Source organism: Mugil cephalus, chromosome 11 (genome assembly GCF_022458985.1).
Source record: "Mugil cephalus isolate CIBA_MC_2020 chromosome 11, CIBA_Mcephalus_1.1, whole genome shotgun sequence".
In the NCBI taxonomy this organism is placed as follows: domain Eukaryota; kingdom Metazoa; phylum Chordata; class Actinopteri; order Mugiliformes; family Mugilidae; genus Mugil; species Mugil cephalus.
Window position 1 is genome coordinate 2,587,578 of NC_061780.1, and position 27,764 is coordinate 2,615,341.

Consider the following 27,764-nt stretch of genomic DNA (forward strand, 5'->3'; position numbering starts at 1 on the left):
TCGAAGAGGCATCTTTCAATCTGGCCACAGGAGATCGAGCCAGGGTGGCTTTGTTGTCAAGATACCCTTCAAAACAAGTGTCGAGCAGCTGCTTGGAGACCCATGAGCCATCTACGCTTCTTCTGAGAGGTTGGAAACGCAACAGGACAACAAGGCAAGACAATGAAACTTGGAAAGAAATAGAAATAGTAGAAATAAAAGGGTGGAACAATATTGCCATTAAAGGTCAGAGACAATTGGTTTAATAATCTCTTACATACAAATAGAGGCCGGAATATGATCCTTCACATTTCTGATATGTTTTTCTAGAAGATACAGATAAACATAATCAGACTGCGCCTTTATCTCTAAAGAAATACCTTTAGTCTGCTGAACATGGAAAAAGCACTTCCTGCTATCTACCTCCCACTGAGTGACAAGGCTTTGAAAATCCAAGACAATAAAAAGAGCAATCATCAAGGTCAAAGAAAATCACAAATCCTCTATCTGTACTTTTACGTACGCACAAACATCACACGCGTTTGAACAGGTGTCAAGGGCACAAGCGTCATGATACTCCCTCACCACCTTAACGGCCATGTAAGCCTTCAATTCAAGAAAGGAAAAGAACAGGTGTGAAGCTATGAGCTGCATGACAACACAAGCCATCAACCATAAATCACCCAAGAGCCACCCTCCACTGTCAGACCTACCCCAGTAGATTTTGGGCCGTAGAAGGTGTCAGCGTGGTGGCTGACGCTGGACAGGCCACGCACCAAGTCACTTCCCATTCCTGCCTATCGAAGTAGTAAAGTCCTCAAAAGCGGCAACAATGCAACCTGAACTGATTAGAGACGCCAGAAAGCTCTAAATATTTCGGAAAACGGTCTCTTCAGAATGTAAACCAAGTTTGGGAAAGTTGAAAAGGTTGAAAAATGTTAGTTTTAGCCCAAGCAGAGGCCACGTGAACACTTAAGCCATCAGCTAAGACATTTTCTCTTGAATTGATTATGGTTTTAGACGAAGCAGCCATGTCAATGTCTGTTCAAACCAACTACATGAGTGGAAACACACAGAAGCTTAGACCTGCAGTGTCTCTATGGGTCACTCTTACCGTCAAAGATCAAAGGTGCCACGAGCTGTTTTGACAGTGTGTGACACAACCCAAATAAAAAAACCCGTCTGGACTGTGGATTGAGGCCAGTTAATATGAAAAAAGAGCTCCAAGAACGAGATAGTCCAAGATCGCAGAGGGATACAGTCCTGAAAAGAAAGAGGGGCCCACTCAGAGAAGCACATGTGCCACTCTTCCACCAACTGCTGAAGTGACAACTGCTAGCCGAACGCCTTACTCTGGACGCCCCAAGTTACCCTTCTCACAGGACACCCCCCGCCAACATCAAGGCCCCCTCCTCTGCTGCTGCTCCTTGTCACCCACCCCACCACAGAACGCTCATCTCAGCCCTCCTCACCCATAAACCCCTCCCAGGTCACCCTTTGCCCTAATATGCCTTCAGCAACTGCCACCAATTCATCAGTGTCCATGTTGGTAAATGAGGTGGTTGCTGTTGAGCTCTTTAAAGGACCAGTCCACTGTTTATTCCCCTATTACTTCAACTCATGGATACTTCATGGTAGCAACTAACGACTTCTTATTGTGTCATAAATATGTCACTACCTAAAACGTTTGTCTGCACACAAAGGTCCCTGAGCCAAAGGCCTTTAAATAACTTACTGATTATTTTTTTACAATGAAATGTGAAATTGTCATGTGGTCACATAATATAGAGTTTTATTATAATCTAAATAATAGTATCAAATCAAAATTGAGTTTCAACCTTTTGTAATGGTCATTTATTGGCAGGAACTTCGATAATTGGCTGAGATAAGAGATTTATGTATTAAAAAACACACTCTATGGCTAAACAAATAATTACTGTTTAGTGAATTTGACAGTTTTAGATCCTAAATTGAACGTCTCTGGGTTTTGGACTAGTGGGTGGACAGAAACAGGATCTCTGAAGAAGTGTGTATGCATGTGTGTGTGGAATGTGAGTGAAGGAGTCACTAACTGCCGGGCTGTGTGTGTCAGAATCTCGTTGCACACCAATCTGTCCCTCGTGCACTTGTGTGTGTACATCTTCCATTTGGATCATGAGCTGCTGGCAGTGGGATGGCAGCTGCTAACATACCTTTTGTTCCACTGGACCCTTCAAGGCCCCCCACCCTACCCTAAAATCTATACACGCACAGACCCACACACACAAACACCACCACCACACGTATCTACACTTGCATGCTCAGCTGTCGAAGGGTTCAACACACTGGTAATGTCTCGTGCCACTCAGCCAGGCCTTTTCCATTTTAAAATGATTTCTTTGCTGTCAAACTTCAGCGGCTACACTGCCACATCTCCACCTCGCTGTCAGCTTCAATGAAGAGCGCTGATGACTGCTGTGATCTGACGCCACGTCCAAAGTTGTGGAAATCAAAAGTAAACCACACACATCTGAACGGGGTGAGATGCACTTAGATGACCGCGTATAGGACTGTAAAAGGAGAGATTCACTCTCTGTGACCGTTTACGACAGTGGATCTGCTTCCCAAGAAATGAATCTCAGCCCATGCCCTTTCCTGACCTTGAAATCTCCAATGGGGCCCCGAGGGTGTGGGAAATGGGAGGCCAGGAGTCTGCTAAACAGTTGTGTCATTGAGTTTCCACACAACACAGAGAACGCATGTATGGGTGAAGCACGTATGTGCTCAGAGCTCAACGGGTTAACCAAGGGGCAAAAATTCCAAAGGCTAATTTCATCTTGAAGCAATAACTTATATGGATAAATCTGAGAGGGGAAAGCAGAAAAAAAGAGCTCATTCTTCGTCTATCTGGAGCAGGAAATCTGCCCGTGGATGGGAAAAATATACACCGCCACTAAACACAACAATCCTAATGTCAGAGCACTGAGGACACAATTACTTCCACAACAAACACAAGTGCTCAGATAGCCTTATCTTTCTGCCCTTTCTCCAGGTTTTTCCCCCGCTTGCCATCCACATTTGTCATCAGTGTGCACGACTGCCTGGGGGCCCTCCATGTTCAACACACGGTGTTGGCCTGGCGCCTAAAATGGGGATCTATGAGCCTACCTCCGCTCTTCCTGACACAAACGCAAGCCTCAGCCAAGACTGTGTGGTGCTGGCTACATGTGGTGGGGATCCGGCACCGAGGAGAGGTGGGGGAGGCACAAACACTGAGCAAAAGGATATCTATTCTCTCGTCTTTAAGAGAGCGGTGAGAGGAATCAGCTCTTTTGCCCAGAGGCAAAGTGTATTTATGTTGAAAGGAAGCACAAAAGCGTATAAGCTACAGCTCTTGAAATGATAAACAACCATCCACGTAGCTGTGAAACCTTGGGAACAGCTGTAAAAGAGGCAAAAACACATGTTCTCATGCGTCGTTCCATGAAAAAAGGTGCAACACCTGAGTGATGCGCTGTAACGAAGACAAACTCAAGAGGTTTTGTTGAAGGCAAGCTTATTTGGTACTTTGTCTTTGTACCAAATGACTAATAGGTTTGTGAATAAACATGATATGCTTTCAAGGCTTTGACAGTGAATACCCTGATTATGCAAATCTGCCTCCCAGAGGATGGGGTAAATTAAAAAAAAATGACAAAGCTTTTCTCTGGTGTGGCACCACTGTAAGCTTTTCTCTTGTGTGTGACCTACATTGTTGAGGAATCCTCCACTTTTTTTGTCGTCTTTTCGACAAATCTCACGGTACAATAAAAGCTCAAAAGACGAAAAACAGATCCAAACAATGAGGCTGTCTAACACTCTACATTATCAGAGCCACCATCCAAAGCAAATCTTCATTTTTACCTGCACTTCACGTTAGAAACGGTGACTTCATATCGGCCCATTTCTGTGAAAACAGATGTCTCGAAGAGTCAAACCAATTTCAGTCCAATTTCACCCACTGTCTTTTTCATCTACTTCATGTCCGAACCATCAAAACACAGGGTTTCCTACGCTCTCTTCACTGCAACTCCATGATTGATTTCCTCATAAGGATGATAGTTTTGGGTTTTCTTAAAATAACGGAGGAGGTATGCTATACATACAGGTTGTAATTCCTGAAGCAAACATGATTTGGTTTAAAAATAAATGTGATGAGAGACTATACTTTATTTGATGTTGCTTTTATTCTTCCCTTCATATTTAATCTGAAGTTGAGCCATGGAAGTGCGTATGCTGCTGACAATTTTGCATATTGGCAATACAAGGTAAAATCTGTACTAAATTCTATAATTGTGAAAATGAACGTCAACATAGGCTGCTCTCAGGGCTACTGCTGTCTATGCGTCCCAATAAATGTGTCAAGCTTCGAGTTTCCATTCATTATCTAATTTTCTGGGTTGAAAAGTGTCCATCCAGGAGTGAAGAAGGGGTTGTTTTTATTTGCCGCCACCGCCACCTTGTTTTCAGATTACGGCTGAGAAGCCAAATGTGTTTTTCCACATAGGTCGATCAATGCTCCCATAATAGACCAACTAAAGCTTCAGCTACCGGTTATCTCTATTACCTACAATCTATTTTCTCGAAAAGTTGAACTATTGTTTTGCCTGTGATGTCCCTCTCTTTATGTCTGACCAACAGCTCAAACCACAAACATGTTCAGTTTACGATGTGTTGCACAGAAAAACAACATTTGATTACCAAATTGTAAAAGCTGGAAAATGAAGTTTGGCATTTTTATCAATGACAAGATCGGTGCACAATTTTAAAGCTCTTAGATTAAGTCTAAATTCAACAACTCCCTTTAACTCATGGACTTGTGTCCAGGTGGTTTTGTATTGTTTAACAAAGTCATAAATCTTATAACATTTCTTACACATAACACAATACAGCTATTCTTAAAAACAGCATGGGACTGCACTAGAATACCCTTGTGGTGAGTTTTGTCTCGTCTGTGTCTTATCTAGCCGTCGCTCTCCCAATCTGAGGAAATGTGGTATCGCCCAGCCCCTGGAGCTGTCACAGCTAAAGGTTAAAGGTCAAGAGCAGCAAGACGAGTCTTAACAGACGCAGCAACCTGTTCCCTTCAACTGTCTGCCTCACTCAGTTGGCACCACAAAGGCTCCAACCCCCCCGCCTCCCAAAAGCCTGTTTCTGCAGCTCCAAGTCTTCTGCTTTTCCAGACTGTCCACTCAGATAAAGGAAGTGTTTCAGGGACAGATTATTAACGTCAAGGTGCACTTAAACTGCATTTCAAATCCTCTTTTCAACTCACAACAGCTATTTAAGATGCTCTGTGATTCTTGTTCTTTAGAATTAGTTTTGATGATAAATTCAATCAATGCACACGTGAATTTATGTAGAAAGCCATACTCTCTAGAGCAGAAATGTGCCTTCCTGTGCAGAGCGTGCCTTTACAATCTGTTAAGTGAAGCAGTGAGCTGTTTCTGCCCCGCTGCCAAGTGACTTAAAACAAAAACAGAAGCATGCTGTGTTATCCTAATTAATGCTTCGTGCTTGTTGCTATATTATATTTTAATCTATCAAGTAAAATTAAAGCCATAAATCACTCAACACCTGTGACTCCCACGCCAGCATGAGCGACTGGAGACTGGAGACAGCAGACGTTTAGCTTACAGGCAGAAAATTAAGAGCAGACGCATGGAATTTAACGTTCCTAAAAGAGCTGTCTAGATCGAGTGGCTGTGAAGAAAAAATCTTTTCTTAAACTTAATTCTACATAACGTGAAACCTTTATTACATCTCTTCTGACTGGTTATTGTCAATGTTAATTACTTGGGGATTTAAGATCAACTTATTCCTACACTTCCTACAATTTCTTGTGGATAAAGTAACAATGTATTTGTTCCCTTTAGACGACTGAGTTTTGTTTGAAGTTTAACTGTCATAATGGTTTAATGGCCAAAACCAACATGAACTACCTCTGCAAATTTGATGGAGATGCCGCCGGATGAAAACGTTTCCTGAGAAGGAGACAAATTCATGTTACCATAATAACATACAAAAAATAGACCGGAGAAATAATCTGAGGACACCCTATGGCTGTGACAAAATAATGGTGGTGGGTAGATATTTGCCTGGTTGGTTGGGTGGTCCTTGTTTTCAAGGCAATCACAGGAAACTGGTCTCGTAGAGTTTCTTGAAGACTTTCCATAAAGAGTAGCATCTTCAGATTTAAAGACCGATGGGGAGTTTGATTGAAATAGGAATATACATACTATCAGAAACTCAAATTACTAGGGTCTGAAGAAGCTACCTTGATGAGACTCTACAAGTCCACTTGCTTTTGTTTCAGCTTTGTTGTTTATGAATAAGCATGGAAGTTTCTCTACACCCAACAACTAAGTTGGCTAACACTAATAGAATGCCACACGGTAAAAATGACGCAAAGCAATCTTGATCAATCAAAGATATGTATATCTCTGTAGTTAAATAGGATTCTTTTCATCCTTCAAAATCTTTTTTAAATGAAGCAATCTTTGATGTAAAAATAGCTCCTTGGTCGTTCACGGTTCATGAAGGCCATTATCACTAGCAGTGGCCTTCAGTCAAAGAGACTGGGAACCAATGTGGCACATGGTATTTTCCATGAACGCTGTATAAAATATCAGAATAAAGAAGAAGAACGTGAAATGAGCAGATGTTTTAGAAGTTTACCTGATGACAGCTGAGGGTCAGAACAAACAGCTGTTGAACTAGCTCAAAGTGTCCAACATATCTTAAATTGAAACAGTCTACTTAGCTCATTCATGGTGAAGAACACCTTCCCTCCAGTTTCAGTCTTGTTCTATTACTATGATCAGGCATTGTCTAGTGTTAATCATTTTTAAGACTGTTTTATTTTGGTAAATTTAGTACAGCTGCTTTGTGTGATAGAAACTTTAAAAGCACTTTGGCTTTGGGTTCAGTTTAGAAAAATAGAGTTTCATAGAATAGCAGGTTTTTATTCCTCATAGACACAGAGACTGGCGTTTCCACCGACAGTCTTCTTCATACATGTTCGATATTAACTGTGCTGCTTTTTTTCTCCATTTCTATCTTTTAGTCTGGAGAGTTTTCAAAAGGAAGTGGTTGTTGACTAAGGCTACAAAAAGCAGGAAAGAGGCATGGCAAGACTAGACCAACACAGAGCTCCGAGCAGGCATGAGGCGCTGTGTTGTGCGCAAACAAATCCCCGAAGGCGACAAGGCGTTTGATGTGCAATGGGGCGGTGAGGGCCACACGGAGCCAGGCCCCCACCCCACCATCCTCCAAACCTCCACAAGCTCCCTGACTTTGACTAACACGCAGGCACACACACAGACGCACACACACTTCTCCTCAGAAACAGCTGACGTTTTAACAGGCTTACAACAGCTGACAGGCTACAGGTGGGGCAGAGGGGACCCTTCATAAGCCCTCCAACCCCTCCTCCTCCTTTTAGTGGACGGCTCATAATTCCCCTCTGCAATCCGCACACACACACACACACACACCTGTTGTGACTCCAGAGGAATTGTCCTCTGCGGAAAGCCTTCCTGCATACTGTATCACCCACCTACTCACACACACACACACACACACACACACACTGTGTCTCCCCTCTCAGTGCATTAAAGCAAGGCTTTATGACCCTGCAGCATGTGTTTGAGTGGCTCGAGTATGCGTATGCTGTGTCCGACTGCAACAACAGATGCTCCCATAGACCAGAACTACAGGCTAAAAGCACTAAGCTCCTTTGCTTTGCTTCAGTGGAGCCGGTGCTGGCATTACAGCGAGGAGAAAACCATGCTGTCATGTTAATCCATAATCATTTTAACCTGCAACACCCAGGTTTTCACTTCAATCACCGCCATGTATAATCAGAATGACAGGCTGACCATATGTGGGTCATATAATGCTACGGTCACGTTTAAGTTCAGAAATAAGCAACTCCTTTTTATTATTGCAAGGTTATTAACACTTGCTCGATTGTTAACAGCGAAACTTTTTGGGCGTTCAGATTCTGCTGTTGCACAATGAGGTTCCTCCTTTGATGGAGACAGAAAGGCTCTGACACAGAAGTCTTATTGAGGAATCCAGAGACACTACCCCTCCTGAACACTCTCCACGCGCTTTTGTCAGACAAAGTTCCCTGCGAAAGTGAATTGTGGTGAAACGAGGGTGGGATATTTAGGGCGACGAGTATCTGTTTGTAAAAAGGAGCAAAGCTGGGAAGAAGAGAGGGGATTTGAAAGCACAGCACTTCTTTGGATTGGATGAGAAAACCATGGGGTGAAGGGGAGGGGAAAAAAAACATCTTTGGATTATGTATTCTTGCTGGGTGTGCAAAACAGAGCAAAAAGAAGTTTCCATAACTTTTAACAGACTTTTTAACCGTCAAATCTTTTTTGTTCTCTTCTCTTGTCATTCTTGTGGCACCTACTGTGACGGGAAATTACTTATCAATATTCATTTACATCTGACTGCATAAATCTATAGTACATGTAGGTTAACCATAGTTTTCTTGCTTCTATGATGATAACTTCTTCATATCATGTAGAACCAAAAGGTCTATTATAAGGCATCAATCATGAGTGTCTACATGCAGGTGGATATGAAACCCTGTAGACAAAAATGCAACAATAAATACAATCTTAGAGAACCTGAGGATTAGGAGTGTGTGGGAGAGTTTTTGATTCACCTCTGTGAGAAACAAAGGTAGAGAAACTGAAGCTGCAATGAGCCCTCTATATTAAATATCAATATGTGTCATCTGTTACTGCCCTGCAGGAAGCTACACACAACAAGTAGCTACAGTCAGTTACAGACATGTTCTGATCCGATGTCACTGTTGGCAGGAAACCAGCAGGATGACACGATATCTTCTTTGCTTTCCAACATAATTAGAATTGGCTTAAAGGTAAAGTTTGTGTATATCGGGGTGGTGTTTAGCTCAGTAGGTAGAGGACCCACCCCATGTGTTGAGGCTACAGTCCTCGTTGCAGTTTGAAAAAAAAAAAAAAAGGTTTGTGTGTATTTGGGCACATATTGCAAACACAATTGGGTTCATCCAATTTGTTACCTGTAGGAAGCATTTCAAATCTGCTTATTAAAAAAAAGTCTGATCTCAGTATTTAGCTGTAAAAATGTTATTGGTTTTACCAACATTAGCTCAAATTTGTTTGGTTCTGTTGGGTCTGTGAAAGCCATCTTCACATAATAGATTGATTCATTATTGCTTAACATATGGCAAGAAAACCTCCAACAGGAATCTTTTTTCTTTCTTTTTTTAACCATAGAAACACACTATTTATGGCGTTATTATTTTTTTTTTCTGTGAGAATGTGTGGGTGGGTGATGGTTAATCAAAGTCTGTGTCAGGGCCTGTTCAGTCTTGCAGGACTGATCTGGGCTATCAATCAAGTAAACAAGTGGCCAGCTTAAGGTATGTGTGTTCAGACCTGGCATTAATATGTGTCTGCAGATCAGATCTCAGTTCATGTTCTTTATGTAAATAACCCCCAACATTTTCTGGGGCCCAGTAGAATTAACTGTTGTCTCTAATGGATCTCTGCCACTGCTCCAGAAATGAGAACACTGTTTTATGTGTGTCTGTCATCACTTTCGTACAGGGCTGAACCATTTTGTAAAATAGTCCAATTGCGATTTTTTCCTCCAATATTGCGTTTGTGATTTAATAAGAAATTATATATAATTATATATTATTATTTTTTTTTAAATGTAATGAATGATTTCAAAATCTAATATTAGATATATGTATAGCATAAACTATCACCTGAAAAGGAAAAAGCCACGTAAGTGATGTATGGAAAGTTTTGGTTAGGTCTAACTAATGTCAGGACTGATCAATAAATACTAAATTAATGTGTGTGCTAAAGTAAGGCTGAACGATTCATTGAATTTGCAATTATATCGCAATATAATAAAGCGCAATTTTCAGTTTCCATATGCACCGTAATCTGACATCGGTGAATGAGGAAACATGTAACTTAACCACACGCTGCGCCTTATACATCAACATGACAACAACAATAATTAACACAGAATCAAACTTGTGTACATTGTCATTTGTAAATTTTGACGTAGATTTATTGATTTTTTAGTTGGTTAGTTTACAGCTGCAAGGACATGATATTTTAAAAGGCTCTCATTACCAATGAACATACATGACTTATCCTGCTTCTTCCTTTTCAGGTGATAAATTATAATAGTGGCTGTATGTTTTTTTCTGAATGAATGAGGCAAGACTCCACTGACACAGCAGAAACAATGCTGAGTATAGGAGGTCTTTATTGCATTTATTGCATGCATTGTGTTCACACTACCAAAGGAACGGAGACCACCTCCAAATGTGGTCCTGGGGCTGTTCACACCTGTCTTTTATGTGATCAGATCGTCCAGATTGGGTCTTAATGCAAGGTCTGAACAGGACCTTAGTCTATTACCTAACACTTGCTTCTTTTTAGCATGACAGAAATCTTCCCCTATCCACAGCAGATCATTTGTACCAAGCCTGAAATATAGCTGTGGAGGATCAGACAAGTCAAATGAATCATCAAAGAAACTTTCATATAGATTTTACAAGCCACCGATAAACTATTTCTTTGTCTAAATAGGGTCACAGCAGAGTGCTCTGTAAAGGTCACAGTCTTTAATACTAGTAAGTAGTAATAAGAAGCATGGTGATGCTAATGAGAGCAGTGCAAAAACATTTTAGCATATTTTTTATCTAGTCTCCCCTCTGCTCTTGTTTTTCCCTTGCCCTCTCACTGCCTTCCTTTCCTTTCTTGAGAAAGCAGGAGGGCTCTTTCTCTGTGAGCCTGGTGGTGTTCCAGCTGTAATGTGATAACCAGTTCAATAACATAAACAACTGCCAGAATCCTCCAGAGGAAGGATGCAGAGAGAGCGGGGGCGTGCGTTTCTGAGTGTGTGAGTGTGTATGTGAGTCAGTGGGTAGATGTCTGTGTGCTCTTGGTTTTACATGGGAGCGCGTGTGGGCTGGAGAGCAAGAGAGGCCTGGGCGAGAGGTGAGGACGAGTCAGCCATTGAACACCATCAAATAAAATGTTATCTAATGCCTGCACTGACACGGCCCGCCAGAAAACAAGAACACTCTCTATCGACCGAAAGCACGGCTGTGCTTTTGCCCGCGAAAACACTCCTCGCTGACGCCGTAAGCTTAGTTTGCACATCAGAGGGGAGAAATGGATTTCAGCTGCACTTTAAAGAGCCATCAGGGTATCTAGACACTTTCTTAGAACAAATTCAGTGACTTCTACCACCTTTTTAATGGCTCCAAAAGAAAGGAAAATACTATTTCCTTGACTAAAAGGTCTAAAGCAAAGCTACTAGAGAATAAAAAAAGTAAAGTAATCATGCCTTCAAGTGCGTTAACAGCACCGCAAGCTGTGAAGACCTTTATTGAACCAAACTTGAACAATTTAACATGAAGATGGAAGATGGAAGAACACACACACACACACACACACATATATATATGTGTGTGTGTGTATGTGTGTTTAGCATTCATTCCCAAAACAGTCCACAAACAATCACATCTCATGTTCTTCATTAGCAGACTGTCTTCAGCAAACAGCCCATCCCAGCCTCTGCCGACTAAAAGCTTCTACGAAGCCGGTAGCTGGTGTAGTAAAATGTTTTCTGATTGGCAACCATAGCCGTGCTTTTGTATATTAATCTAGTGAGCATTCATGTATTGGAGAAAACTATCAATATCTAAATATGGCATTAAATGTCAGGTCAGAGTTCCATTTGGATGGGATTTATTTCTCTGTGGGACAAGAGATGATTTTCATAATACATGCCCTGGTCAGTTATTTAAATCCGTTACACTACACACACTACATTACATTTCACACAGTTCCACGCTGTTCTTAGGTGAACACACTAGTCCCACTTTAAATCATATCTGGGTTTAAGGGACATCAACTGAATCTATCAGATACTTTATTTTGAGGAGTACTTGACATTTTGGGAAACACGCTTATTTGGCCTTTTTTTGACAAATGTGAAAGATCTAACTCTCTTTAAATTCATATTTAGGAAATACACATAACAGAGGACTGAATACTGCTTTTTAACTTTTAAAGAAGCAAAAGACTAATATCCCAGAATGTGAAACAATTCATTTAAATCATAATTTCATTCTAATTTTAGACCTTAAATGACCTGGGTGTCATTTGAAAAACCACGAATTGTAGCCTAATTTCAGTCGCTTCATTTCTGCAGCAAAACTGAATACTCTAAAAGAAGATCACCCTTCAACAAACATTCATCTACACAATTTGAGTAGAAATACGCATTGTGTATATCTCGGTAATGCTCTCACACATGAACAGATAGAGTGTATGTGTTCCTGCGTGAGCACACAAACACTCGCCTGAAGTCATAGTGACATCACACGCAAATACACAAGCATAAGGAAGTGTGCAACTTTGGAAGGCTGGAAAGGGGATTTTCCTAGCTCCTCCTCCCTCTCTACTTCTTCTTCTCTCCCTGGAACCATTCCCAACTCTAGTTATGGCTATTCTACAACAAGAATGAAGAAGCAGCCGCCCCATTTGCACTTCCACCCACCCCCCCCCTTCATCGCTATATTTCTCCACATTAGCTTGTGGCTATCTTAATGAGCCCTGCGCAGATGGTCCCATAACACTGCCACAGCTGCGCGACTGTAAAATGGTGCCACGCCCCAGCGAGGAGGAGGTTGATAAACATTCAAATATTCAAATGAGGCCGCAACCTCTAGCCGCGCTTTACTGGTAGTGGATGAGAGGTGTGGGAGAAACTGGATGGGGGCAGGAGCAGAGGGAGCAGGGAGGATGGATAGAGGACGATAATGATGAAGAGCAAGAAAACGCCAGGATTTCAGATCAAAGAAAAGCAGGGGGATAAGAAAGGTGAGAAGGCAAAAGGAGAGAGAGAAGGGGAGAGGGAGGTTTAGTGAGAGAAGGGGGGAGTGTGAGAAGCCTGGGTGTAGCATTTCAGCTCCTGGCTCTGCTTCTTGCTATTTCAGCTGTGCCGGAGTGCTGGCCAGCAGCCTCTGCTCTCACGCCATCATAACCCCGTCAGTATGGTGGCACAGCACTTGAGCTGCATTCACAACTGACAACTGAAAGTCTCCCAATTCTTATTTCCCCTTCTCACAAAGATCTGATTTTCTCCTCCTTTGTGCGACTGGCAAGAAACGCTGGCTGAAGACACAGTCACTAGACCACACAGATCTATGGCACCAATCAAGACCCTAATGAGACTTGGAATCCTCAAGCAGCAACATAGTGACCAAGATAATTTCACGTCATTCATCTGCAATGATCGTCATAACTTTTGGCAACACGGCAGCCTGACTGAGCCAACATTAACAAAAAGAAAAAAGTCAGGAATGAAAGCCAAAAAGGGAATCGGTTTGTAATGAGGGAGACGCCTTGAGTCAGACAAAATCTGAAGGAATGTGGTGCAGCCAAAATCCAAATGTGTTGGAATTTAGGCTGAAGAATGGGTGCAAACAGAGAAGTGACGTACTCGTGCATGCCTGTGCATGTGCTTCCCAGCGTAATGGAAGAAATACAGGTTTACTTTGTATCATAAATGAACCTGTTTGATCTCAACTTGAATGTCAGCAGAGCCAGTAGGATTCACATTTTGCTCTTTCTGTACAAAAAAATAAAAGAAGGGAAAATTTTGGACTCCGTTCTCACAAAACAATTCTGGCAAAAGCAACTTACAGTATCAGTTAGAATCCAGGTCTTGAGTCAGCGAACGACTTGTGATTATGAAACATTTCTGCTTCTGGAGGCAGAATGATTTGTGTTTTCTGAATACAGAATGATGCATCCGAGCTAGCACACTTTCCCAAAACAGACACATGGCCTTTTGAAGAAGAAAACTTAGTCTTATACATCTCTTTTCTCTTGTAGCTTCCTCCGGTCGTGTAGGTGTGCAGCGCTCCTTGATTCGTTTCCCTGCTTCTTCTTTTTCCCGCTCACTTCTTGCTTTTTTATCTTTTGCAAGGCGTTGTCCTCTGAGCTTTTCTGGCAACGATACCAGATAGACCTCCTGTGAACCTTCAGCACAGACTGCAGCTTGAGTCAGTGAACAGAGACGCATCAACTGAACATGAAGACAAGGCTGTCACTTGATGCCTGTTGTTAACAATGAAGTGAGAATGAAAGATTTAACTTTAAAGTCCCACAATGACGTGCATTTGCTCCTATTTATGGACTTTGAACAAGACACGATATTCTCTTAACGTCAAGGTTACGATTCGACAGCAAGATTTAAATGACCTTGACCCATGACCTCCATATGGTAAAGGTTATGTATGCAGGAAATGTTACAGAATGTAACAGAAATGCAACTCACAATCATTAGGACCAGTAGTTTCTTTACCGTTCATTTGGTCTATCACTTTTCTACTTTTCACTTTTCTTTGAAGCACTCAAAGACTATAGAGAGCATTTTAAACAAAAGGCCGTATTGCTAGGCTGTCAGAAGCTGAACTAAATGGATTCAAATTGAGAGTAAGTGGATTTTTATACTACGGCCTTGTCAAGGTCAAGCCAGGCTTGCTGGTGTGCAGCGCTGCAACCCTGAGAGCGCTGTGACTCGCCGCTCAAGCTCCTGTTATTAAAGGTTAATCCTGCAAATTGTGTTGGGTTTAAGTTGCATTTAACCTACATAGAAGCAGCGGGTTGTGTCTTGATCCCGGACCACTGGCCTTTGATCCCGCCACACACCAGATACAATGTCCATTTGGCTAGCTTTGCATTTGATGGCCTCTTATGTTGGCACCGAGTATATCAAAATAAGGAAAATACATCTTAATCTGGATAGAGTGCTGGAGTAAAGTGCACCGACTGGAAAAGGGAGAAGAGTGAGATCACAAAACACACACAGACACCCGGAGATGAAATGTAATGAGAGGCGCAGATTCCTGCAGATTCCACAATCCCTGATCAAAATAAACGTTATGTGCGATCAGTGCATTCATTTGCTCATCTGTTTCCACCTCACAGTCAAAACGAGGTCAGCACAGATTTACATTGTGGCTACAAAGACATTTTTTTACTAGTAATTTCTTCCGTGGGAGACCGGGTATATTTAGTGCCCTGAACAAGGTATTTTTAGAAAAATCGAGGAATTTACCACTTTTTTGTTTACTTTTTTGTCTACTTTAATGTAACGTATCGTGATATGATGCATGTGACTCAACTCAACTCAGCAACATATAGAAATGATCCCACAACTAAATCATCACTGAAATCTGAATAGTATATTTTTTCCAATGTCAGTGAACAGCATCTAGCTGAAGGGCACTTTGGCAAGACACCCAGATAAAGTCTTGTGACCTTTCAGATTTCAAGACAGTCTACTTAAACTGCAGGCCACCCAGCTGCCCTATTTCCCTGGAATCCATCATCTGAGGACAGAGAAGAGAAATGCTCTGCTCCCTCTCTGTTTATCTCAGAGATGAATGGAAAGTCTGTGGTAAACCACAGAGGGATGATTATAATTTAGGTCGGGATAACAGTCAACAGATAGAGCAAATTCTGGCAAACATGAATTTGGAATCCAATTTTCTCTTAAAGCTCAGATGCTGTGTGTGGTACTCGTGCTGAAATCTGAGACCAAAACTGGCCACTCGTCCAGAAAGCCACAACATATCAGGTTGTTTTGGTAGCAACATAACTTCCTAATGTTTCATATTGTATTACGCTGATTCAACCAAATAAGTCAGGGTTAGAGTTGCAGTTTACGAAGTGGTCTAAATCAAAGGTCAACGGGAAATAAGTAATGGCCTTACTGACCTAATGCTCCAAAGAACTGAAGAGCCCAGAAACTGATTCATGAACCAATACAGGAACTAAAACACGTACATCTGATTGTCAGGCAAATCACACTGATGATGAATTAAGTTATACAAAATGCCCATAGGCAAGGTTTAAAAAGAGATTTAAAAAGCAATGCATCCACGAGATCTTCACAGGCCACAATCATTTACAAAGGTTCTTCTTTTAATTCAGAATGTTGCCCGTTTTGCTCTATTTAATGTAGACAGGGTTCTTTTACTGTCTACTTAAAAGAAGATTTCTTCTGATTGGCATTCAGTTTTGCGTTCACCAATTTAACTTGAAAGTTTCATTCCAAAGGGAAATATGCCTGCCGTTTGAACAAGCTGATGAGAAGCAGTAAAAAAAAAGACGGCTGACATGAAATGTGAAGCACGTTTTGGGATTCTATTAAATCTATGAGTGATTTCGAGAGTTCCGCTTATAAAATAGTCATAGGTTAACAGTTAAAAATTGAATCATCTCTGTATGTTAAATATTGAATGAGAACTTTAACATGGCAAAAGTGTTCAAAATGGATACTTGCAGACATGTTCGACATTTTACAGACCTCTCAGACACGGATACAGCAGCATCGCAGAGTTCAGTCAAATGAAGACAAGCGGAAAGACACACTGGAGTATGCAGCAACTTCAAAACTTGCCCCTACGATTTAATACGATTTACTATCATCATATGACGGCGGCTCCTGTATTCCCAATAAACACAAACCACTCTCACACAACACTCTCAGGAGAGGGATAGCATTCTCAAACACATCCCTCCTTCCAGATAAATGTGAGTTATTTGCACAAAGTGCTTTGAAAAGGCAGATGTGACGAAAAATAAAATTTGAAGTTGTAATCTGCCAGACAGTTTTGCCGCTCAGTGCTGTGACTCTGCACTTCCAGAGATCTCTTGTCAGTCAAGTCGTGTGGGTGGGAACGTAACATCTCTCCTCCCTGTTGGACTTGTTTGTGATGAAGCTAGGGTTTCTGTAATAGCCACTCTTTTTGAGAACTTTCTTTCAACTGCAAAGAGCAAGCTACCTGCAGAATATAATACACACACACACACACACACACACACACACATACATATACATATACATATATATCAGGGTCACAATGTATTAAACAGCAGTGCAATAAAATATCTATATTTTGTAATATTTCAGATCAGAAAAAAAAGTTATTTAGGAATTCCAGTGCTTTAAATAACAATTTATTTACATGCCAGAGTAACAAATCACACTAATTTATACATTTCTCTGAGCGTGAACAACCAGGAGGAATATAACAGGACACCAGTAAAAAAAAAAAATTATAGATAACCCCCATAAAGGTTCAACATTAGAAGAAAATCACATCAACAAGGCTCCTGACAGTCCAGTAGCAGCTGAGGAGCTCACCCAGACTGCACCCTGTCCAACACAAACACAGCTAAACTAACAACAAACCACCATCAAGCTGTTTGAAGCAGCCTCCATCCTGCACAACCACAATCAACACTCCACTCCAAGGCTCAAACTCACCCCGCTCATCAAGCTAGCACTTCACAGAAACACACACTTCAGTTTTCCTCAGGGTGGGCCTGCATCACCTCTGTGCACTCCAGTCTGAAGACCCCTTCCCCCAGCCCCTTGTCTTTCCTCCTCTCTATCTGCTCATTACCTTAATTGATGTTTAACCCGTAGATCAGCAGCTGATGATGGCTCAATTAAGAGCTTGCTGGAGGACAGGGATTAGTCCTGTAAGGTTGTTCGTGGACCTGCAGGCATAGGTTCTCTGGGCCCTAATCTTCCACAACGGCCCTCAGGGTCAAATCAAGGAGGCCATGTTGGCAAATAATTTCAAGTGGGATGCAATTACTTTCATTATCAATTAATCTGCAGATGGTTTTCTCCTGAAAAGGTTTATATCATTTGCAACTGGAACCAAAGAATACTTGGAATTCTCATAAAAATTTTGAACCAATGATCAAAATGATCAAAACTCCAAAAAAGATATTCAGTACGATGCAAATATGATTCCTTTGTCAATATTCTTCACACAGTTTTTTGCAGATTTTGAATAAATCTTTATTGTAGCTGCATTTTTTAACACAATCAGAAAATAATTTAAATAAAATAAAAAATAAAAGTTTCTAACCAAGTGCTTTTGGAAGGGGAGTCTGATGGTGTTCAAAACTCAAATTACTACACTGAGACCCCTGATAATATGGCCATTAATCCAATGTGATGTAAAAAAAGACAACCTTAAAAACCAAAGGGGCTTCATGAGGATAATGCATCACAGAATTTACTGGTACAGTGAGGTGGATATAGCAGCTATTAGAGTTGTTATGCTTTGAATGCCTAGCAAATGAAAATGGACTGGAATCTAATCATAGACTGGACAGATGCTCAGATTCTTTTTTTCTTCAAGTGTTCCCAGCTGGTATGAAAATAAAAGCTGGTAAATTGCAGCGGAGCACAGAGCAGAGCAGGGTTGCTGCTTGCCAAAAATACCACAATCACATGCATTTCGACTTTCCCTGATTTATTAAAATTGCCAGCCGTTTGAGACTAAAGGCAACACTCCACGAAAAGTGGAGAAAGCGTGTTCCTTTTCTCTGGTGGTACACGAAGTTTCCTATTTGACCTTGTTTTGCAGTCATTTAAGATTTTGAACTGTTTAACCGAGAGCGGCTGCAGCAAGCACTACGAGGGAATTTTAAATGCACCCACGTTGCCAGTAAACAGGCTGAACTGCATATCTGCAGAGTCGAACGTGAGCAATGACAAACTATGAGTAGTGTGACGTAGTCTGACACGCACCACTTAGCTTTGCACGTAGTTTGTGAAACAGAAAACGAATCTTATTCAAAAAACGGAACGCATTGTAAAAACCGTTTCACTCCAGCCACATCCAAAGAAAACAAATAGCAGGTGTGATCAGCAGCACAAGGAGAAGAGAATCTCGCCTGGTCTGGTTCCTCCGCCCAGCGTGGTGCTTCTCTGGCTGCAAGCACAGAACGGAGGCCATTTTGAAATGACAGTATGGGGAGAGTGTATTGTGAGGTGAGGCTTGCTGCTGCTACTTCCCACATTAAGTGGCTGATGGTCTCCCCTTGGTAGAAAAACACCTATGGCTTTAAGTTCCATTAACAGAGAGCGAGTGAGGACGTTTCTTTCCTCTTTCAATGTGCTGGGGTAAAGTGTTGCCCTGCAATGATTGAATCATCGCCATAATAGCAGAAGGCAGAGGCCTGCTGTGCGGCTGAGTTCTTCCTGTTCTCCTCACTCAGCGTGGGAACAGCCGTGGACAAAATCTGCCCTGGAATCAGCACACAAAAGAGGCCATGAAAGCAACACGACCAGAGCAGGTAGTAATTGCTCCTTTCTACTGAAATGCTCCGTCCAGTTATAAAGGAGTGGGACGTGTGGTGTGAAGCTTTCAGCTTTATAGCAGTGAAGGTGGAACGCTCGTCTAACCCGGCTCACCAGAAAGGTTTTCTGCCGCCGTGGGACAAGAGCACAGGTCAGCTGCAGACGAGCACGCAGGAAAAACCAACACAGATGCTGTGGTATTGAACAAGGCTTTGGCTGAGTTGAAAAGGTAAACAGCCAAATCAATGAGGCAGCAGGCGACTTGTCCTCCACACCATGGCAGCTACAGCTCACCTCTATTCACCAGCTTTCCATTTCCCTTTCTATCTAGTTTCCTTGGTGCCGAAATATAAAACAAGCTTTTTACATTCCACGGCATGCTGATGTAATTTTCTGCTCTCACTAGCTAATGTGACCTCAGCTTCAGCAGTGATTAAAGCCCATCAATACTCAGTCCGGCCAACAAACAAATTGATTCATGAAAATTAGACCTCAGTTAGGGCACGCCAACCAGGGTTCCACTATGAATGTCTGGAGGGCCTCAGTCAAGGAACCAATGCACTACTCTTATGTTTCATTTTAATGCTTGACACTCGACATCAAAAGTGTGTAGTACTAGGATTTGGTGGTATTTATTCCCATCTGACGCTTCAGTGATTATTATTATTTTCAGTAAATTGTGGATCACTCTCTATCGACTCATCCCTAAGTTTTCTGAACATTTCTTCGAAAAAAAGAAAAAAAAATGAAATAAAAATTTTGGTTCCCAATAGATTAAATCTTGCCATTTATCTAACAATTTCACCATGAAGTCCATTAGTACCAGTTGCAGAGCTTTCAAATGTCACAAGACCTCCCTTATTGTATAAAGGCTTTTATTTCTGAGCACCTTAGGGACTCTTTGCCCATGTATGCTTTAAAGGCTGCAGGGGTACTCACAAAAAAACATGAAGTAAAACTGAAATTTGAACATACATCTCCTTGGAATATCGACAAATGCATCTGCTGAGGAACATCATGGGCTCCTATATGTTTCCAATGTCAAAAAGTAACCAGCTATGTGAATTAAGAATTAAATAACTGAACTAATCAGTCACCTGACCCAATAATCACAACCAGTGGTTTATTGCCATGTTTGTTCACACATATAAGGAAATTTGATGTTTGGTGCAATAAACATAGGTCTAAGTAACAAAGAAGAACAGTATAAATCACAAAATATGCAAAACATAGATTAAAAAAAAAAGTCTGGATTTAAATAAGGAAGAGTCTGTTACTTGTCCCTTAACAAACAATGTGTGTTAATGTAATGCATGGAAACAGGTTGTGTGTGTGTATGTTAATGCAATGAATAGTGAGTTGGTGGGAGTGGATAAGAGTGTGTGTGTGTGCCTGCGTGTGTGATTGTAATGAGAAACTGTTGATATCTGATTAAGCCTTTCAGCCATTTATCAATCAAAACTGTCAAACATTCACATGCTGCAGCTTCTCCAAAGACAGGATTTCTAACATTTCTCTGTCATAAAGTAAATTGACCAATTAATTTAATACACTTAACAAAGTCACCTTGGGCTCTGACCGACATAAATCAACATTTTCAGACATTTTAGAGGGAAAAAGATCAATTAATGTAGTACGAAAAACAGTCCACAAATTAATCACTGGTGAAAATAAATAAAAAATTACAGGTGTTAACACATCAAATAAGACATGTTACAAAGACGTCAAACAGAACTCTTATATGCTGACAAAAACAACATGGCTATGTACTTCATTGTGTCTACGACAGGCTCTGACAATCTCTGTAATGTCTGGAGAGCTCGGCGGTTGACTGCCTGTGTTTGCAATTCAGCAGGAAGCTGCACCAGGAGAGAATGAATGTACTTCCTCAAATTAGCAGAAGCGAGGAGAAAGCGGGGGTGTTTTTTTCCCCCCACTGTGTTTTGACTGTAGCCAGCAGAGCACACGATGCCCGAGCTTAAAGCAAGGGAATCCAAAACCCAATCCTGTTTCTTCACGAACCTCGACTCTGTGGGCAAAGTCTGACTCTGTAAATTTGGACGGATGTTCAGCAAAATTAATTCCCAGATGATTTTCACAAAAAAAAAAAATGTCTTCTTAAGTTTTGTCCTGGCATGGAGCTTTCTCTGTCAATGAGAGTGGAGTACAGCTTCGGCTGCAGTCACGGTTCTCAGGGACACAAAAGCCCATTACTAGAGCTGAGCCCATAAGTCATCTGGAGCTTAAGCCCCTTTTCGCTGAACAAGTCCAGTTACAATATTTTGTTCAATTTATGGATTGTGTTCCTGTGTGAGTACACGACGGAAAGGGAGAAGCCTCTAGAGATTTACTGACTCTATGAATGCAATGCAAAGACGGCTATCATGTTGCACACCTAAGTGCTCTATCAACTTTTCTGCTATCTTTCTGAGATGCACAGGAGAACAACAGTGGGATCTGAAGGAGAGGATGATGGCCACCTGGGTCATCTCACACTCATCTCTCAATCTCACATGGAAAGAAAAGATAAGAGTGTTTTTGTTGCTCGGACAACACAAAAAGCCTGGAGTGTCTGACATAAACCTCCTATTTCTGATCTTTAAAGTATGTTTTATTTAGTATTTATTTATATGTTCTATTTAGTACCTTTATGAAATTGTGCAACACATGTCCCGAACCATGGGCACTGTGGCCAAACCTCTCGCCCCCTGCATCTTTCAACCAGGTATCAGTTTTAGGATTTTAAGCTCTAAGTCGATAAGAATTGACCTTCGCAGGTCCAGTTTTCTGGAGGGTGTTCTGACTCTATTTTGAAGATTGCTGTCACTTTAGAGATCTATTTTTTTCTGCATAGCAGGCTTTTGATTCAGCCTAGAAAGGCAGCTTTATCTTAACGAAAAAAATCTTCAATGTTATTGAGTAATTTGAAGGTGAATATTTACAGTTATAGGGGTATTTCAAGCTCTCTGGTTTCATACTACTCCATCTGGGTGATTCCGTTGCAGTCCTGCAGGTCACAAGTGTATTTTACAGATTTAAATGGGACAAACTTCGACTGTTTCATGTCCACATCATCAGCCAGTTCAAACCTGCACCTCCACAGAACCTGTCTTATCGCGACAAACACTTGTCTCTGGTTATCCTGAGCTCCTAAGAACACGTCCTACTCACAAAGAACAGCTAATCTGCTCTCCTCTGCCTGCTGGGACGCTCACCAGCACTGCTCAGCACCCTTATCTGGATTCTCTCTCTTGGGATCCGGTGACACCTTTTTGGCAACCTGGACTTTACCTGCAGGCGTCACTGAAACACTCATCTGTCCATGTCGCACCACATCCCTCTACTGCACTAGATAATGATGTAATAGATAACAGTTCCTCCTGACATGCCAGACTTTTCTCCAGAGACATATTCTCATTGTCCTGCTGCCCTCTAATCTCAGTCACCTGCATTTCTGAGATGCTGTTAACCCAACGCAGGGGGTGGAAGAGGAAAAACAAAACTGGCAGAAAGGGTATTTTTCACTCCAAAGAAATCTGGAAGCTGACTTGACAGGAGCTTTATTTTGGGTTTATTGATGCCATCATTACATGCCGCTACCCCGAGCAAAATGGTTTCCGGGTTTGAGGAGGAAATTAGAAGTTTGATGGCACTCTCTCCCGGGAGAGAAGCAATTACGCACAGCAACGAGAGCACAATCGTCGGAAATGGGCTCACGAAAGAGGCATAAAATAATTCAACAGACACAATAGCTTGAAGGATATGAGGAGCGCATCCAATGTGGTCTGGATAATGAACCACAATTAAGTCATTCACCGCAGTTTTCATAAGGCAAAAAAAAAAAAAAAAAAACATCAACAACGCTCTTTTCTCTTTCTGTATGCCCACTTTCTCTGCAATGTAAACCTGTCATTTACACCAAATTGATGGGGCGATAAAAGTTGCCAATAAACTGTACGCGCTTCTTTCTGAGATGAAATCCATTTGCAGAAATGAAGAGAAATCGCGTCAAAACGTGGCTGACACTTGTCGTAAATCGTTTCTGACAGCTCCTAGTGGAGTGTTATTACTGTTGCGCACAACGCTCCAAAACGCCGGCTGGCGAGATGTTGCTCTAGTAAAGGTCTGCGGGGCTGAAACTGTGCAAGTGCACGGAGGAAAGAATGATGTGAACTGCTATACCGGTGATAACTTAACAAACTACGCGAAGCTGCGTCTTCTTTGATGTGATACAGTGACAGAGACTTGGGGGTTTACAGCGAGTGCCGTGCACAGCCTCCTCAGAGTTACCACAACACTGTGCCAGTTAACAACTCAACGCGCAGATAGCTTAACAACAACAACACGGCGTCTGGACACACAGTTGTCAGAAGTACCCAAACACAGGAAGAGGCAGAAAATAATAATGTGGAAAATGCGGACACAAGCTGGTGAAGAGTGACTTACCCGAGCAGTGTATCCACATCTGTTTGATGGGACGCGAGGTTGTAACGTCACACTTTTTGTTTTTGCATTCAAGACGTACGCAAGGTTTTAACGAAGACGACCCGTAACTCTCTGCCGAGCGCGACGGGGCTAGCAATTAAAGGAATTCTTCCTACTTGATGTACAATGTAACTATTTAGTTATGGCAAATGGTGCCTAATCTATCCTGAGTGGCATTGCCTTTGTTGAGTGACAGGAGCGCAGCCAATAGGCGGCGGCCGCCCGTTCTGCTTCGACCAATCACGTCGCCAGCGCGCATTCGGTGGAAGGTGAGCTGCGAAGTAGGAAGGGCTGATGGCGACATCATGTGTTAAGAGTTTATATCCCTCCGCTTGTCATGTTCTGAGAGCAGCGACTTCACTTTCACTGCTTCTTTATATATATATATATATATATATACATATATATATATATATATGTATATATTTATCCACGGAGTTCATTTATAGTTGCTGTTATTTGATAGCATATTTTTTCTTTGGAATAACCTAACAGTAATACATAGATTTTAATTTTAAAAAAGCCTTTTATGGTTTCTATGGTTTCTCATGTAACTACTTAAGTTGTACATTTACCCCGCGTAGCTGTGTCTTAGGTTGGTATCCTGACAGTTACTGGCCTATACATTAAACGATTTTTTTATGTAATATGTTATAGGCTACATTGTAAATAAATAATATGAATAAATATTTTATTGATCTAGTTTTCACGGTTGTATTTTCCCTCAATGTCAAGGGAGCGGGGATGTTCCGAGTCTCATCCGCCCTATTTTCTATGTGCTCACCGCGGAGGAACACGGTGTTTACAGTAGGGAGAGACTATAGTGACGTTGTAGTGACACATGTGGTAAGTGAGGCGCGTGTGAGAAGAACCTGAGTAGCAACAACTCCACAAAAAAATACTTTCGCACGAGCTCGAGTTTTCACAAGACTTTACGTAAACGACGTGCCGATTCTGTTTAATTATTATTTTCTTTTCATTTTCCAGTTTCCGCTGTGCGCACGTACGTCACGTTACGTCAGTGTGGAGCAAACGCTTTGGATGGGAGATTTAAAGTAATAAGGCACGTGCGCTAAATCACTCAAATAGGCGGAGATGTCAGGAGAGTTCAGAGATGAATTTCTTCAACAGACCTTCGATAATATTGTAGACTGCCTGACTATCACAAAAAAAAAAAAAAAAAAAAAAAAAAAAGAGTCACCACCTGGATTTAACTATGCAAGTAGAGACGAGCCTCCTATTGGATAATTACTGCATGGGTGATTATCTTTCAGCTGGCAACAAGTTATTTAACCCCAACTGATGCAATGAGTAGTTTCATTTCTTAACCAACCATGTGGAAAGACACATCCTGTGGTTGTTGAAAAGATGTTATTCTGTTTGAGAAGGGTCAGATCATTGGCTGCATCAAGCAGAGAAAATTAAGGAGATTGAAGCAGAATCTACTAAAATTGGGTTAAGAACTGTCAGTGTATTTTAAGCCCTCTCACACTGAAGACAAAATGGAGGAATAGTTAAAGAAGATAACATATGCATTTACAAGGGAACGAGACATACATGCGTCTGTGTACGCGTACATAGGTCATGCATTGTAAAAATAATAATAATAATTCAATTTGGAAATACATAACTATATCCATGTATTTTATTTATTTGAACACCTCTTGTGCAATAAAAACAACTACATGTGAAGGCAAAATTGAAAAAACAGCATAAATATATAAGAGACTGAGACATCTAGTACATGATGTAAATATCTACTTTATTGTGTCTTTATGAGAGGCAGAAAAGGTGATTGGATGTTTCCTTCAACATTGTTGGAGAACCATTCCAGGTGGCTACCTCATGAAGCTGACTGAGAAAGTGCAAAGCTGTCATCAGAGCAAAACGTGGCTACAATATAAAACATATTCTGGTTTGTATTACAGTTTTTTGTTCACTGTATAATTTCACATGTGTTCTTGCATAGTTTTGATGTCTTCAAAATGAATCTACAATGTAGGGAAAAAAATACCACTGAATGAGAAGTCATGACAATCTTTTGACTGGTATATATAAATGAATGCATGCATTTCATTTTTTATAACTGTAACAGAAACAAGTAAAAATAAAAGTTCAGGTTTCTTGTTTAAGAGAAGTCTTAATAGGGCTTCATGTTGCATTTACATGCTGATGCTGATTTACATTATATCATGAAATGAGGGGTGTTTTTGTTATTGTCCATCCCAGTTGTATCAGCATAACGTATTTCCCTGTAAGATGCAGTGATGTCTACTTAACCTTAATGAAATTATGACAAATGAATATACAGGTCTGTTGTGTTAGACTGTATTCATTTTTGGCTGCCATAGTTTACCTGATAGATTACACTTCTATCTGACTGTATTTTGACATGTAGCAAGAGGTGACCCTAGGTTCTGGGAGGCCCCAAAGATGTTGTAGGTGTACCGTACTCCCATTCCAAATTAGCTAAATATTTCCTAGAATAGATAGAATGCAACATCTGTGGGGATTAAGGATGTTTGTCTAGAGGGCTTTCATAGGTTTATGGGGGTTTGTGGTTGTCATTGCCAGGTAACCATCAGAGGACTTTCTTCCTCTTTTTTCGCTAAAGAAAAAATGCTCAGTTTGGCTGTACTGACAGTACATCCCTGCAAGTAAGCAATACTAAACTGGTAACTAGTAGCTACTATCATTTATAATGAATTAAAACCACCTACAATTACAAACATTTCATCTCGTCTCATCTTCTACTAACGCTTATCCTCATTAGGGTCGCGGGGATTGCTGGAGCCTATCCCAGCTGTCTTGAGGCGGGAGGCGGGGTACACTCTGGACAGGTCACCAGCCAATCACAAGGCTAACACAGAGACAAACAACCATTCACACTCCTACAACACCTAACACCGCCTAATGAGTATGCCATGTCCTAACGAGGTGGAGGGAAACCAGAGTACCTGGAGAAAACCCACGCAGGGGGAACATACAAACTCCACACAGGAAGAACCGAGCTGGACTCGAAGCCTGACCTTCTCGCTGGGAGGCATCAGTGCTAACTACCGAGCCGCTGTATTACAAACATCTAGAAATACAAAATAACAACTAAAAGTCCAACATTCAAACTTAGTACGGATGCGCTTTAGGTTTTGAAAGTACACGTAAGACGTTATGCAGACAAATACCCCAAGAGGTTGATATCACATTCAGTCTCGCGTCCTTAAATAGTTTCTACTGATGCAACAATGTGTGAACAACATTCAGTGCTGTAGCTGTTTTTTTTTTTTCAACGTGGTCACAATATAAATATCAGGTGAATAATAAGGACAGAAAGAAGAATAGCTCCGATACATGACTCACACCTAACACAAAATAATAATATATAGCCCTTTTCTCAGACGCTTCTCTTTTGATGTATCATATATTTTAATGACATGTCATATATCAGCAAACAAGTAACTCCAGCTGTCAAATAAAATTCGGAACATATTCTTTTTAAATGCGCTGGTAAATGCAGGATAAAATTACGTACTTACATTCCACCACTGTCAACTGTAAAACTGCTACTTCCTCACACATTTAAAAATGCAGGTTTCATGATAATATGTGCAGTGTCAGTCTGTTTTCGGAGTCTGTGCAGACTAAGACCTTAGTCTTAGACTAAAGACCTCAAACATAAGGGGGAACTGAACAGTAACACCATGGGGTGTACGTGATACAAGAAAGCCCAGCAAACCAGAAAAGAAGACATTTAATATTGACTTCAGAAACAAACTTCCAAGGAAAGTCACACACACTCAAAATGAACAAAGCAAAACCATGTGGCAAAATACTATATCTGCAAGCCCATGTCTATACCAGTGGTTTATACACAGCCTGAATGTAACTCAAAATCTCAGAGAGAATGTGCTACGCAGTCTGGACTGCAATGTTCAAAGTAATGTAACATATGAAAACAGCAGGGGATGGACAGCTGACTCCTCTCACACAGCTGCAACCCAGAACCCATTTTCAATTAGTTCCTTTTAAGCTTTAATATACAGATAACCACCATTAATGAGCAT

The 27,764-nt window shown here is 41.2% G+C and overlaps 1 protein-coding gene across 10 annotated transcripts in view; it reads right to left on the reverse strand.

Moving 5' to 3' along the window:
* mef2d (myocyte enhancer factor 2d) overlaps window positions 1-23,896 on the reverse strand; it is an 83,496-nt gene extending 59,600 nt beyond the window's left edge. For 3 of the 10 annotated variants that reach the window (XM_047597793.1, XM_047597794.1, XM_047597789.1), the window contains exon 1: window positions 23,665-23,895. The gene's annotated coding sequence lies outside the window, so the exon portion shown is untranslated. Of the gene's footprint in view, window positions 1-1,093; window positions 1,357-23,664 lie in introns of those variants that run through there. The other 7 variants (XM_047597796.1, XM_047597792.1, XM_047597799.1 and 4 more) reach the window with 5 other exon arrangements.
* Window positions 23,897-27,764: the final 3,868 nt, after the last annotated feature.